Genomic DNA, 10,124 nt, shown 5'->3' on the forward strand with positions numbered 1-10,124 from the left:
AAGTGGAATCCCCGTGGCCTCATCTGCAAAGCCATTTGCAAGGCTGAGCTATTCCTTTGTCTGTGTCTGAGGACCCCCACTTGCGGGCTCAGCCTGGGAAAATGTGTGCAGTCAGGGCCACTGTGGCCTCCAGAAGCAGCAGAAGTGGGATCGGCAGCTGTTCTGAGCCTCCCAGGAATCAGCCTGTCTGGCCCATCACCAACCTTATGCTGGAGTTGGCCTCTGCCTGGGTGGTGAGCTTGGAGGACACGGAGGTGGACTTGATCCAAATATCTCCCACACCAGCCTGTCACGGTGCCTGAACGGCCCACCATGAGAGACAGACAGAGACAGAGAGACACACAGAGACAGAGAAAGAGAGGGCGGCAGCCTTGGGGCTGGCACGTATCACTCCCCTCCTTCATTCTTCAATACTTGTGGTAAGACGACCTTGGGTAAGCCCACTAACCTCTCCAAGCCTCAGTCTGCTCTCTAAAATGGGGACAGAATTCAGGGCTGAGGGGGATCAGTTGGGATGGAGAATGTGCAAGTATCTGGCCCACAGCAAGTGGCCGGGAAAGCCTCGTTTCCGAGGCAGAGATGTCCATTTTGTCCTCCCTGACCTCTCAGGCTCGCACGTGTTCTGAGTGCTGACCCTTGACCCCCTGACCACAGCCTATTGTGCCTGCTGCGTCCTCTCTCCCTGGGTGGCCAACCCCTAGGCCGCTCTGAACCAGTCAGATTTGCTTTCTTGGGATTCTGGGGGAAGAGGACAGAGGCGGAGGGCTCAGGGAGCTGCATCGTGGGAACAGTGGAGAGCTGAGGGGCGGCCTGAGACCTCTGATGCCGGGGCCCCAGCCCCCCGGCGCCCACAACCAGGGGCCAGCCCACACCTGGCCCAACGCAGTCACGGTCAGACGTCAGTGGAGGGCTTATTACGACGCAGGTTCCTGGGTGTCGCCCTGAAGAGCAGCTTCAGGGGGACAGGCTGTGTGGGCCTGGGACAGGGAGCTGGTCCAGGTCACCTTGAAACAGACCCCTGCCTCAAACCCCTCACGCCCCAGGCATTCTCCTCAGGCTGACCCTGACGGAGGCCTGGGAAGGGGCAGGTTAAACGCGGCGAGGCTGTCTTCCAAAAACTCCACTTCCCGGATGACGGCATCTTACAACAGACCGCATGCTGAAGGGGGACCAGGGCTCTGGGGACGCAAGACTGTGACAGAAAGGCGCGAGGGGGAAAGTGTGGATTCAGTGCTAGAGGAGGAGCAAGAGAAGCAGGATCTGGACAATTCCTGTGGCCACAGAATATCCAGGACTCACCTGAGCTTGGGCTCAGTGTAGTGCCTCTCCCTCCTGGAAGGTGGTGAGCTGACCCTGCTGGGTGTGGACAGGATCACTGCGTACTCCTGACTGTAGTGTTGCCCCACACTCAGCCTTGTTGACTCCCCTGCACTTAAAGGCAGCCTGAGGACCAGAGCACTGGGCCAAGAGCAGCTGAGAACAGGCATCAGCACAGCTGACAGCCCCATTTCTCTTCTTCTCTTCCTCCAGGGCAAGATCAAACGCCTCCTCCAGGAAGCCTTCCCGAATTACTCCTGCTTCTAACCCCACCCCCACCCCCACCCCCACCCCTCATGCCTTAGTTTACCAATCAGGTTGCTCTGCCTTGTGTCATGGGTCTGTCTCCCTGAGGGCACCTCTGCATCTCCAGGGACCACAGCCTCCCTGTCCTGGGCCAGCAGAGGGCAGTCTGTCTGGTCCTGGGAGGCCAAATCATGATGTGACAGTTAAGAGCTTGGCTTTGGAGTCCAAGAGACGTAGATTCAACTCTCATTCTGCTAATGTGAACCCTGGGGAAATCGTTTAACCTCACCGAGCCTCAGTGTCCCCATCTACACACGTGGAGGTAACGACCATTCTTACCACATATGGTGCGTTGTGAGGATTAAAAGACAGAAAGAGATGATACCAATGAAGTAGCATCAGGACATTGCACTTAGAACAATTAGAACGTACGTGGAGCTATTATTATTCATTATTATTATTATTAATGATACCATTATTAATGACTCACTTTTCCTTCTCCTCTGAGGCTGCAATGCCTGCCATGTGCCAGGTGCTGAGCAGGTGCTGGGGACAGCAGGGTGAAGAGGAGACCTCCCCGCCATAGGACAACTTATGTGACACGTGCTCTCAGAGGTATGGCCAGAAGACTCGGCAAACTATGGCGAGGGTGCTCTTCCGGGGCCGAGCTGAGATGGGGGGCAGGGGTGGCCTGCCAGGAAGGGTGACAGCAGGCAGTGACGCTGTACAGGACGCACAGCTTCCTGACACGTGAAGGAAGAGGGGGAAGTGCGTTCCTGGCAGAGGGGAGAACACAAACAGGGACATCTCCACCCTCGGGAGGGTGGGAGTTGCCAGTCGTTCTAGGGGAGGGAAGGCTGATGGGGGAGGAGGAGAGAAGTAGCTCTGGAGAACCCTTCCCTATCTTCCCAGTTGGGACATGAAAATCCAATCCCTCAAATGTTGACTAAAAGCTCTGTGCCTGGCCCAGGGAAACTTGCACTGGAACCCCACGAAGCGGCAGGTGAGGCTTCCGCCTGCCTAGAGCAGAACCTACCCGGGTGAGTATCTCTTAATTGACCGTTGTGTCCCTGACGGCCCCTCACATGCAAGGAACCAGGTCCTAAGCACAGTGGCTCTGCCTGTGGACCTCTGGAGAATTAGACAGGTAGACAAAAGACCATCCGTGGATCTCAGAAGAATGACAGTGACGGGGCACTTGGAGGCTCAGGTCACACTTGGGAAATCGGGGTTTGCCCCCGCTTTGCCCCTCTGGTCCTCTAGGCCAAGACCAGCTCTGCAGGAAGCGGGCTGCAGCCACAGATGTGCCAGACCATGGAGGAGCCGGTGCCCTCACCATCCCCAAAGCCTGTCTTATTATTAAAACTCATACATCACACACCGAAGCAAACACCCGGTGTGAGGGAACTGGAATCCTTCAGCATGGCCGAGATCCATCACCTTCTAAATCAGGTACATCAGCCCGTGAATCAAACACATCACCTCTGGATTCAACAGGCTCCCAGTCGGATTAGAGGCACCACCTCTTGAATCAAAGGCAACTCTGATTGAATCAGAAACCACACCTCACCTAGTAAATCATCTAAATATTACCACATTACAAGTTTGGAATGGCTGCCTCACCAATACATTTTAACAGACGACATGTTAAAGCCGCTATAACATTTAAACAATTACCTGCAGAAACGAACTCAATACATCACTCGGGCTGCCCAATCAACGTTTTGAGCAGGAGACATCGCCATCCGAATGAATGGGCTTTGCATTCTCGCTCTCTCCCCGACCACCTTCCTTCCCCACTGGAGTCCTTCCTCCTTCGGGCACACATTGAGGTGAGGCAGGTGGGGGCTGTGGAGGCTCCTGACTGCATCCCGGGGCGGGGGGCTGGCCTGAAACCTAAGACAGTGTTTCAAAAATCAAAAAATTCATGTTAAAACCCTTAATTTTGGGCTTCTCTTAACAAAGTGCCATTTGCCAATAGTAGGCCTGCACGCCCACTAACAGCTGAACCTAGTAAGAGCGACTATTCCCAGGTGTGCTTCCAGGCACTTCTGTGCAGGAAAGCCTGCAAATGCCTGCAGGGGGACATCCCAGACCTGGCCACCAGATGGGGACAGATGGGGCAGCAGCAGTAGAAAAATGGGAGGAGGGAGAGTCAGGACAGACAGCTCTGCAGGCTCCCAGCTCTGGGCTGAACGCTGGGGGTCCACAGGAGAAGTAAGTGGCACGTCCCTGGCCACCAGCAGGGAGGAGCAGACTCAGAAAGCAACCAGATCATCATTCTGATAATCGAGCTAATTGGAGTCAGGCACGTCCTCGGTGCTTTCTTTCCATACATTATCTCATTCGATCCTTACAATCCAAGAATATTGGTTTTGTTTTTATTTTTACTTTTATGTATGAGAAAAGTAAAGTACAGACTGTTTAAATAACTTATCCCCGTTTTACAGGGTAGAAAACCGAGGCTCAAAGTCATTCACTTGCCTAACAAAGGTCTCAGAGTTAGTAGAGTGGCCGAGTTGGGGAGTAAATCCAAACATGTCTGTGCCCTTCAGGACCTGGGAAATGAGTGTGAAGTTTTGTGGTCGGCCCACGTGTACCACAGACACAGCCAGGAGGGTGCCACAAGGCTGTGACTAGTGCCCAGGAAGTGGGGCACTGGGTGCCCCTTCCAGGAAGTATGAGTGGACCAGCATTGCAGGAGGGAGGGAGGGAGGGAAGGAGGGAGGGAGGCGAGGTGGGGAGAGGTGGGAAAGGGTGCCGGGGCCTTGGATGCAATATTAAGGTGCTTGGGCCTCATCCCCAGGGAATAAGGATGAAAGCTTTTAAGAAGGAGAATAAAAAGACCCAGGATAGGGCATTCTGGTTGCTATGTGATGACAGACTTAAGGGGAGAGGGTATGAGTGGCTGCCCAGTGAGGACATTATTACAGTGGTCTAGGTGAGCCTGGGGTGGAGTTGTCTGGGTAGAAATTCCAGAAATATCTGTGAGATATTTTAGGGAGATAAGCTATTGGATTTAGGGAAGGGATGCTGAGGGAGAGGGAGGAACCAAGAATATTTGGCTGGTGACCTACAAGGGCCTGGAAAGAACAGGGCAGCGGCTAGACCAGTGCCCTTGAGAGAGAGGAGGTCTGGAACACGGACAAGTCAGGGAGGCGTCCGGTTGGGGCCGGGTACCGTCAGGAGTAGCTCTGTGTGACCAGGAGGGCCAGCAGGCAACAGAGAGCTCCCCGGGCCCATCCCCTCCTGCAGGCACACCTGTGGGAGCTTCTCAGCCTTAGGCCACCTTTCTTTCCCAGCAGTGGGAACCAACGGCAAAGTCCTGGAACTGCGGGCCGGCTGGAGTGAGGCCTGTGAATTGCACTCACCATCTCGGCGTCTCCTAAAAGATGCTCTCTGTGGTCCCCAGATGGTCCTGGCATGTGTATCTCCTGGAGAAGACAGAGAAAAAGCAAAGCCAGCTGTGGTGAGGGAGGCCAGCAAAGAAACTGCTAACTCAGGTCCTGTCGCCCCTGTCTACCTCTCAAAGCAAGGGGTGAGACACTTCCTTAAAAACCTTGCAGTGCCTTGGAAATCAGCTGAATGGCCTTTCTGCGCAGCTCCTAATGTCCTGGGTGCACTACCTAGCTTTCTGACAAGATATAAACGGTGGATTTTATGGGCAGCAGCATGGGCCAGTGGGCTAAGGACAGGCCGGGGAGCCAGCAAGGACGCGGCCTCAGCGCCTCGTGACCGCTTGACTCAAGATGTGACCTTGGGCTGGTTGCTTAACCTGTTTACACCTTAGTTTCCTTGGCTGAAAAATGGGAGTCCTGATACCACTGGGCCTCACAGGGGGGCTGTGAGCAGGAGCTAATTGATGGCTCAAGTGCACCCTGGGTGTCTCTGATGCTAGTAAACTGCTAAGTAATCATGCAGCGCCTCGAAGCGCTGGCAGCCGACACGCAGGGCACTCTTCCCACACTGAGGGGGCCGGGGAGCGAGGCTGAGGATGCCTGGCTCAGCTAAACACCAGCCATTCACCTGGCCAACTCTTCCCCAGTGAGTCCCTCAGCAAGGTCATTCTTCATCTCCTGGAGAGCTTTCTCTTCAGGGCTCTGACAATCTCTCCTCTCTCGGACCTGCTTTTGACCTTATTTTCTGCAAGATGTGGCTTTTTCTTTAATTGACAGCCTGGTGAACAATAAGTTTGTGGAACGGCCGCTCTATGCAGGACACGCTGTGAGGTGCTCTCTGTGTCTTCTCTCAGGCACTCCTCCCCACAGGCACAATTTAGGGGGACTCTTGCTATTCCCATTTCACAGATGCGGAATGTAAACACTCCTAAATTCTTTCAGTGGATCCTTTCAATGAAGCCTCTCCATCACTGTCTATGATTCTCCATCATTATCTATGGACTCAGCCTGTGTTGTCCTGAAGAGTGAGGAGGATTCAAACCCAGAATTCTCTGGCCTCAAAGCTCAGGCCTTTCCATCACTCTGTGTTGCCTTCCCTGTTAGCTCTTCATTTCATGTGGAGCTATGGGGTGGGGGACTGGGAAGAAACATCACATGGCTGGGGCGCAGGAAACCTGGATAACTTTTCCCATCTCTACGACAAATCTACTGTGAGGCTGGGGCAAATCTCATGCCCCTTCTGAATCCATGCTTTTCCACTTAAGTCCCTTTTGTTTCTACCATGCTATGACTCTACACCATGGCTGCACATCACAGTAATGGGTACCTAGCTTCTGTGTTCTAATATATAACAGATACTAGTATACCTGCTGTGCTCAGTGCAATGGACTGAATGTGTCCCTTCCAAATTCACATGCTGAAGTCCTAACCCCCTATATGATAGTATTAGGAGGCAAGACCTTTGGGAAGTGATTATGTCATGAGGGTGGAGCCCTCCTGATGGAATTAGTGCCCTTCTGGAAGGGAATGCAGAGAGTTCTCTCACCCCTTCCACCACATGAGGACACAGTGAGAGGACAGCTGTCTATGAACCAGGAAGCAGGTCTTCAGCAGACACCCAATCTGCTGGTGCCTTGATCTTGGACTTTCTAGTCTCCAGGATTATAATAAATTTCTGTTGTTCATAAGTCATCCAGTCCATGGTATTCTGTTATAGCAACTCAGATGGATTAAGACACACAGCTAGGCTAAATGATCCTTTTGGCCAGGGACTGTACTATGTATCTAAGTCTCTGTAACAAAATGTACACACAGAATGTCCCGGGCCCCATGTTGGACGGTAGCATGTGTCCCTACCTCAAGGAGCAGAGTCCAGTGGACTAGACAGAACCATGAGCAGGGGATTCTATGCCCCAGTGGAAGTGGCCCTCCTTTCTTAGATCCACTTCACCTGACTTGTCAGTGGGCAAGAGTTGCTGATCTGTGCCCCAGGGGGCTGCTTTTTGAGAAGACAAGTGATTCCCAACAGCTCATCTGGTAAGGGGGCAGTGGGTGGAGAAAGAGTTGAGGCTGCCTTGAATGATGACCTGGCACCCATCCTGTAGGAAGGTTTGGCTCTGGGGCTGCATCAGCAGGACCCTCCATCAACGGATACACAGGGATCCTTGAGCAAGCCAGTGGTCCTCCCATCCTGGGACTGAACAATGACACCAAATTTCTGAGCTACCCCAGAAGGGCCTTGATGGATTACAAGAAATAATGAACAACACCATCATCTATTTGAGCCAGGAAAGTGATGGTGATGCTGTTTACCCGTGTGCTCCCCAAACTGTTGATGAAACTGTGGAACATTTCATCCGTCGAGGCATCAAACTGCCAAGACTCAGAACCATCCTTGTTTGGGTGACCCCAGAGTAGCAGCACGGAGATCTGTGTGCCTGTTCTCCGCCATCTCTGCCCCTCTGGGAAGGCTATGCCAGCCTGAGAGCATTTTCCCTCCTTCCCAAATATCCCCCCATCTTTCCCCATTTTCAGTCTGAACACAGGGTTTACAGAAATAGAACAGTCCTCGGTGACTGGCAGGGCCAGTGCAGGGCCTGCCAGCCCCACCTCTCCTTTCATCCAAATCGCAGGGCCCTGATGCATTTGAGTCTCCTTTTCTCACCCCTGTGTCTGAGCTCCCAGGAGAAGTGCTGCAGGAATGTGAGCCTCCTTTAAATCCTGCCTTCCTGAACATTTCCTACTAAATGGGATCAACCATCACTTCCTATTAGCACAACCTGGCCTTTCCAACGGTGACGGGCGGCCACGGGCTGTTCTGTGGATCACTTAGAGTCATAAAAACTGCGCTCAGGGCTACCCCTGCAACATGGAGAGCTCCTGGGAGCAGCAGGAGGAGGGGGGGGGGGGTGAAACACAGAAAGCTCAGAATCTTCCGCTAAATGCCAGCCCTCCCTGCCCTAGCCTCATCCATTGGCACTGGGAACTCTCCAGGGACAAGGCTATGGAGGCCAGAGCATGTAAGATAAGTGGCTGCCACCTTCGGTGTCTGTGCCAGGAACTGTTCTCAGATCTCATTTAATCCTGCTGTCAAGTCTAAGATACATTTCAATGTGGGGCTCAGAGAAATTAAGTGACTTGCTCAAGGTCATGGACAGGGCAGAACTGGGATTCCACAAGTCATGCTCTTTCTACTTCTGCAAGCTGCCTTGGAGAAGCCGCCTCCATTTCACCCGCCAGGGAGGACCCTACAGAGTAACTCAGATCAGAGCCAGCTTCGCTCAGTCAGGGAGACATCCAGAAGGGCCACTTCAGGGTGGAACAACCAATGTCAACTCTCCGGAGGTCACACTGACCCTCTCTTCAGGGCCTACCCAGGCATTCAGTGGTTCAAAGTGAACATGCAGGCTTTATTCCTCCACCTCCACGATGTGTGGGAACAACCAGGGTTGAAATCCCAGGCTCAGAAAGCTCATGTGACCCCCTCTGCACGAGGCATGTGGTATGGACAGAAGGGCTGAACTTTTACAAAAATGAAACGAAATTACACAAAAGTCCCAAAGCAGAGCTGCTGTGAACCTGACATAAAAGCAAGCACGTGAGAGATGGACCTGCAGCTTGGTCCCCTCACCAGGCTCCACTCTTCCATCATGAACATTTCACAGGGTGGCCGGTGGCTGGGTCCCTTTGCCAGAAGTGCACCGCAGCCGTGGAGCATTCCCAGCTTGGCCTGTGTCCCGTTACTTCCCGAAATGACCCTTTACTCCTTCATTCTTTTTGGTGCAAGTTTCTGCCAAAGGAACACAGATGGAGAGAGAAAAATCAGGGCTGGGTTTAGATAGGAAGAAAAAATTCACAGAATGTCAATATATTTATCCTGGGAAAAAACCTTAAAATACTATCGAATGATTTTAGGGCTTTTGTGGGAACACACACACACACACACACACACACACACACACGGAGAACAGCTGTTTGCTTCTGTCCTCTGCATCTGTGAGCTGTTATGTCAGTGAGCATTGCAGGGGCACCCGGCTCACCTTCAGGCTTTTCTTCCATTCCAGTCCTGGGCAGCCTCTCTTCGTCCTCTTCCTTTCTGTGTTCTTTTTTTCTCCCACAAACACTGCCTCCTCTTTCTTCCCCGGGTCCCCATGTCCTCAAGCTCTCCTTTCCCAGCCCAACAAAAAACAGCTCTGCAGAAAGACTCTACTTCGTTCTGCAGATCACAGGGGACATGCCGATAGAACTTTATGTGTCCCCTGCCTGGAGGCTGCAGTCCCAGGGACAGATGGCTGCGAGTGTGCAGGAGCTCTTGCCTCCGGGAGCTGATGAGGAGCCCTGGGTGGGGCAGAGGCATCCTTGGGACCCTCAAAAGCACTCCACGTAGAGGGCTGCTAACCCCATTAAAAGGACTCCTCCGAGCACAAGCTCTCATCAGATGTTCCTGCCTCTTTGGAACCACCTCCGAAGCTGTGTACGTGCTTGGTGGGTAGAAGCCTTTAACCCTGGTTCCTTTTTCACACTCCAAATAACACCTTCATCGCCCCCGAAAAGGTGCAGAGAGAATGGACATGGATCCAGCTGTGGCTAACTGTGTTTGTGGGGGACAGGAGTACTGACCGGGCGCAGGGCTGTCTGGCATGGCAGCTGCTGCCTGAGGTATGGGGGGCCGGGTTGGGGCTCTGCCTGGTACACAATGCTCTGGCAGCAGGGAGAGGGAGGGGGGGAAGGCGACAGCAAGATGCTGAGAGGAGCTGACAGAGGAACACGCCTTTGCCCTTTCCTCTCCTAAGTGACTGGAATTTGAAAGTCCCCGAATGTGGCATGGCCTGATCTTTGGCCTCTTGGTTACAGCAACTCAAGGAGTGACAGGAGAAACTACTCAGGCTAAGATGTGTCGTAACTCGGACAGAGCATTTCTCACATGATCTCATTAGGTGCTCAAGGGTGATGTGGGAAGAATCACTCAGCTCCCGGAGACTCAAACCTTCCTCCCAGGATATGAGGGTGAGTGTTGTTGCCAAGGTCACACGGTCTGTAAGTACTGACAGGACCAGGACTAGAGAACCCAGGGCTTCTAACTCCCCAAGGCTCTTCTTGTGGATTTCCAGAGGTGTGGGAAGTATGGTAGTCCCCCCTTATCTGCAATTTTGTTCTCCACGG

The 10,124-nt window shown here is 53.0% G+C and overlaps 1 long non-coding RNA gene across 1 annotated transcript; it reads right to left on the reverse strand.

Annotated features, from left to right (window-relative positions):
- Positions 1-3,357: 3,357 nt before the first annotated feature.
- On the reverse strand, positions 3,358-8,734 carry LOC308618821. Its single transcript, XR_014016083.1, has 3 exons — positions 8,593-8,734; positions 4,935-4,997; positions 3,358-3,459 (listed from the first exon to the last, which is right to left on the reverse strand). It is a non-coding gene; the product is annotated as an uncharacterized lncRNA (long non-coding RNA).
- Between the last annotated feature and the right edge of the window lie 1,390 nt (positions 8,735-10,124).

The sequence above is a fragment of the Mesoplodon bidens genome (assembly GCF_964165515.1).
Source record: "Mesoplodon bidens genome assembly, chromosome: 6".
In the NCBI taxonomy this organism is placed as follows: domain Eukaryota; kingdom Metazoa; phylum Chordata; class Mammalia; order Artiodactyla; family Ziphiidae; genus Mesoplodon; species Mesoplodon bidens.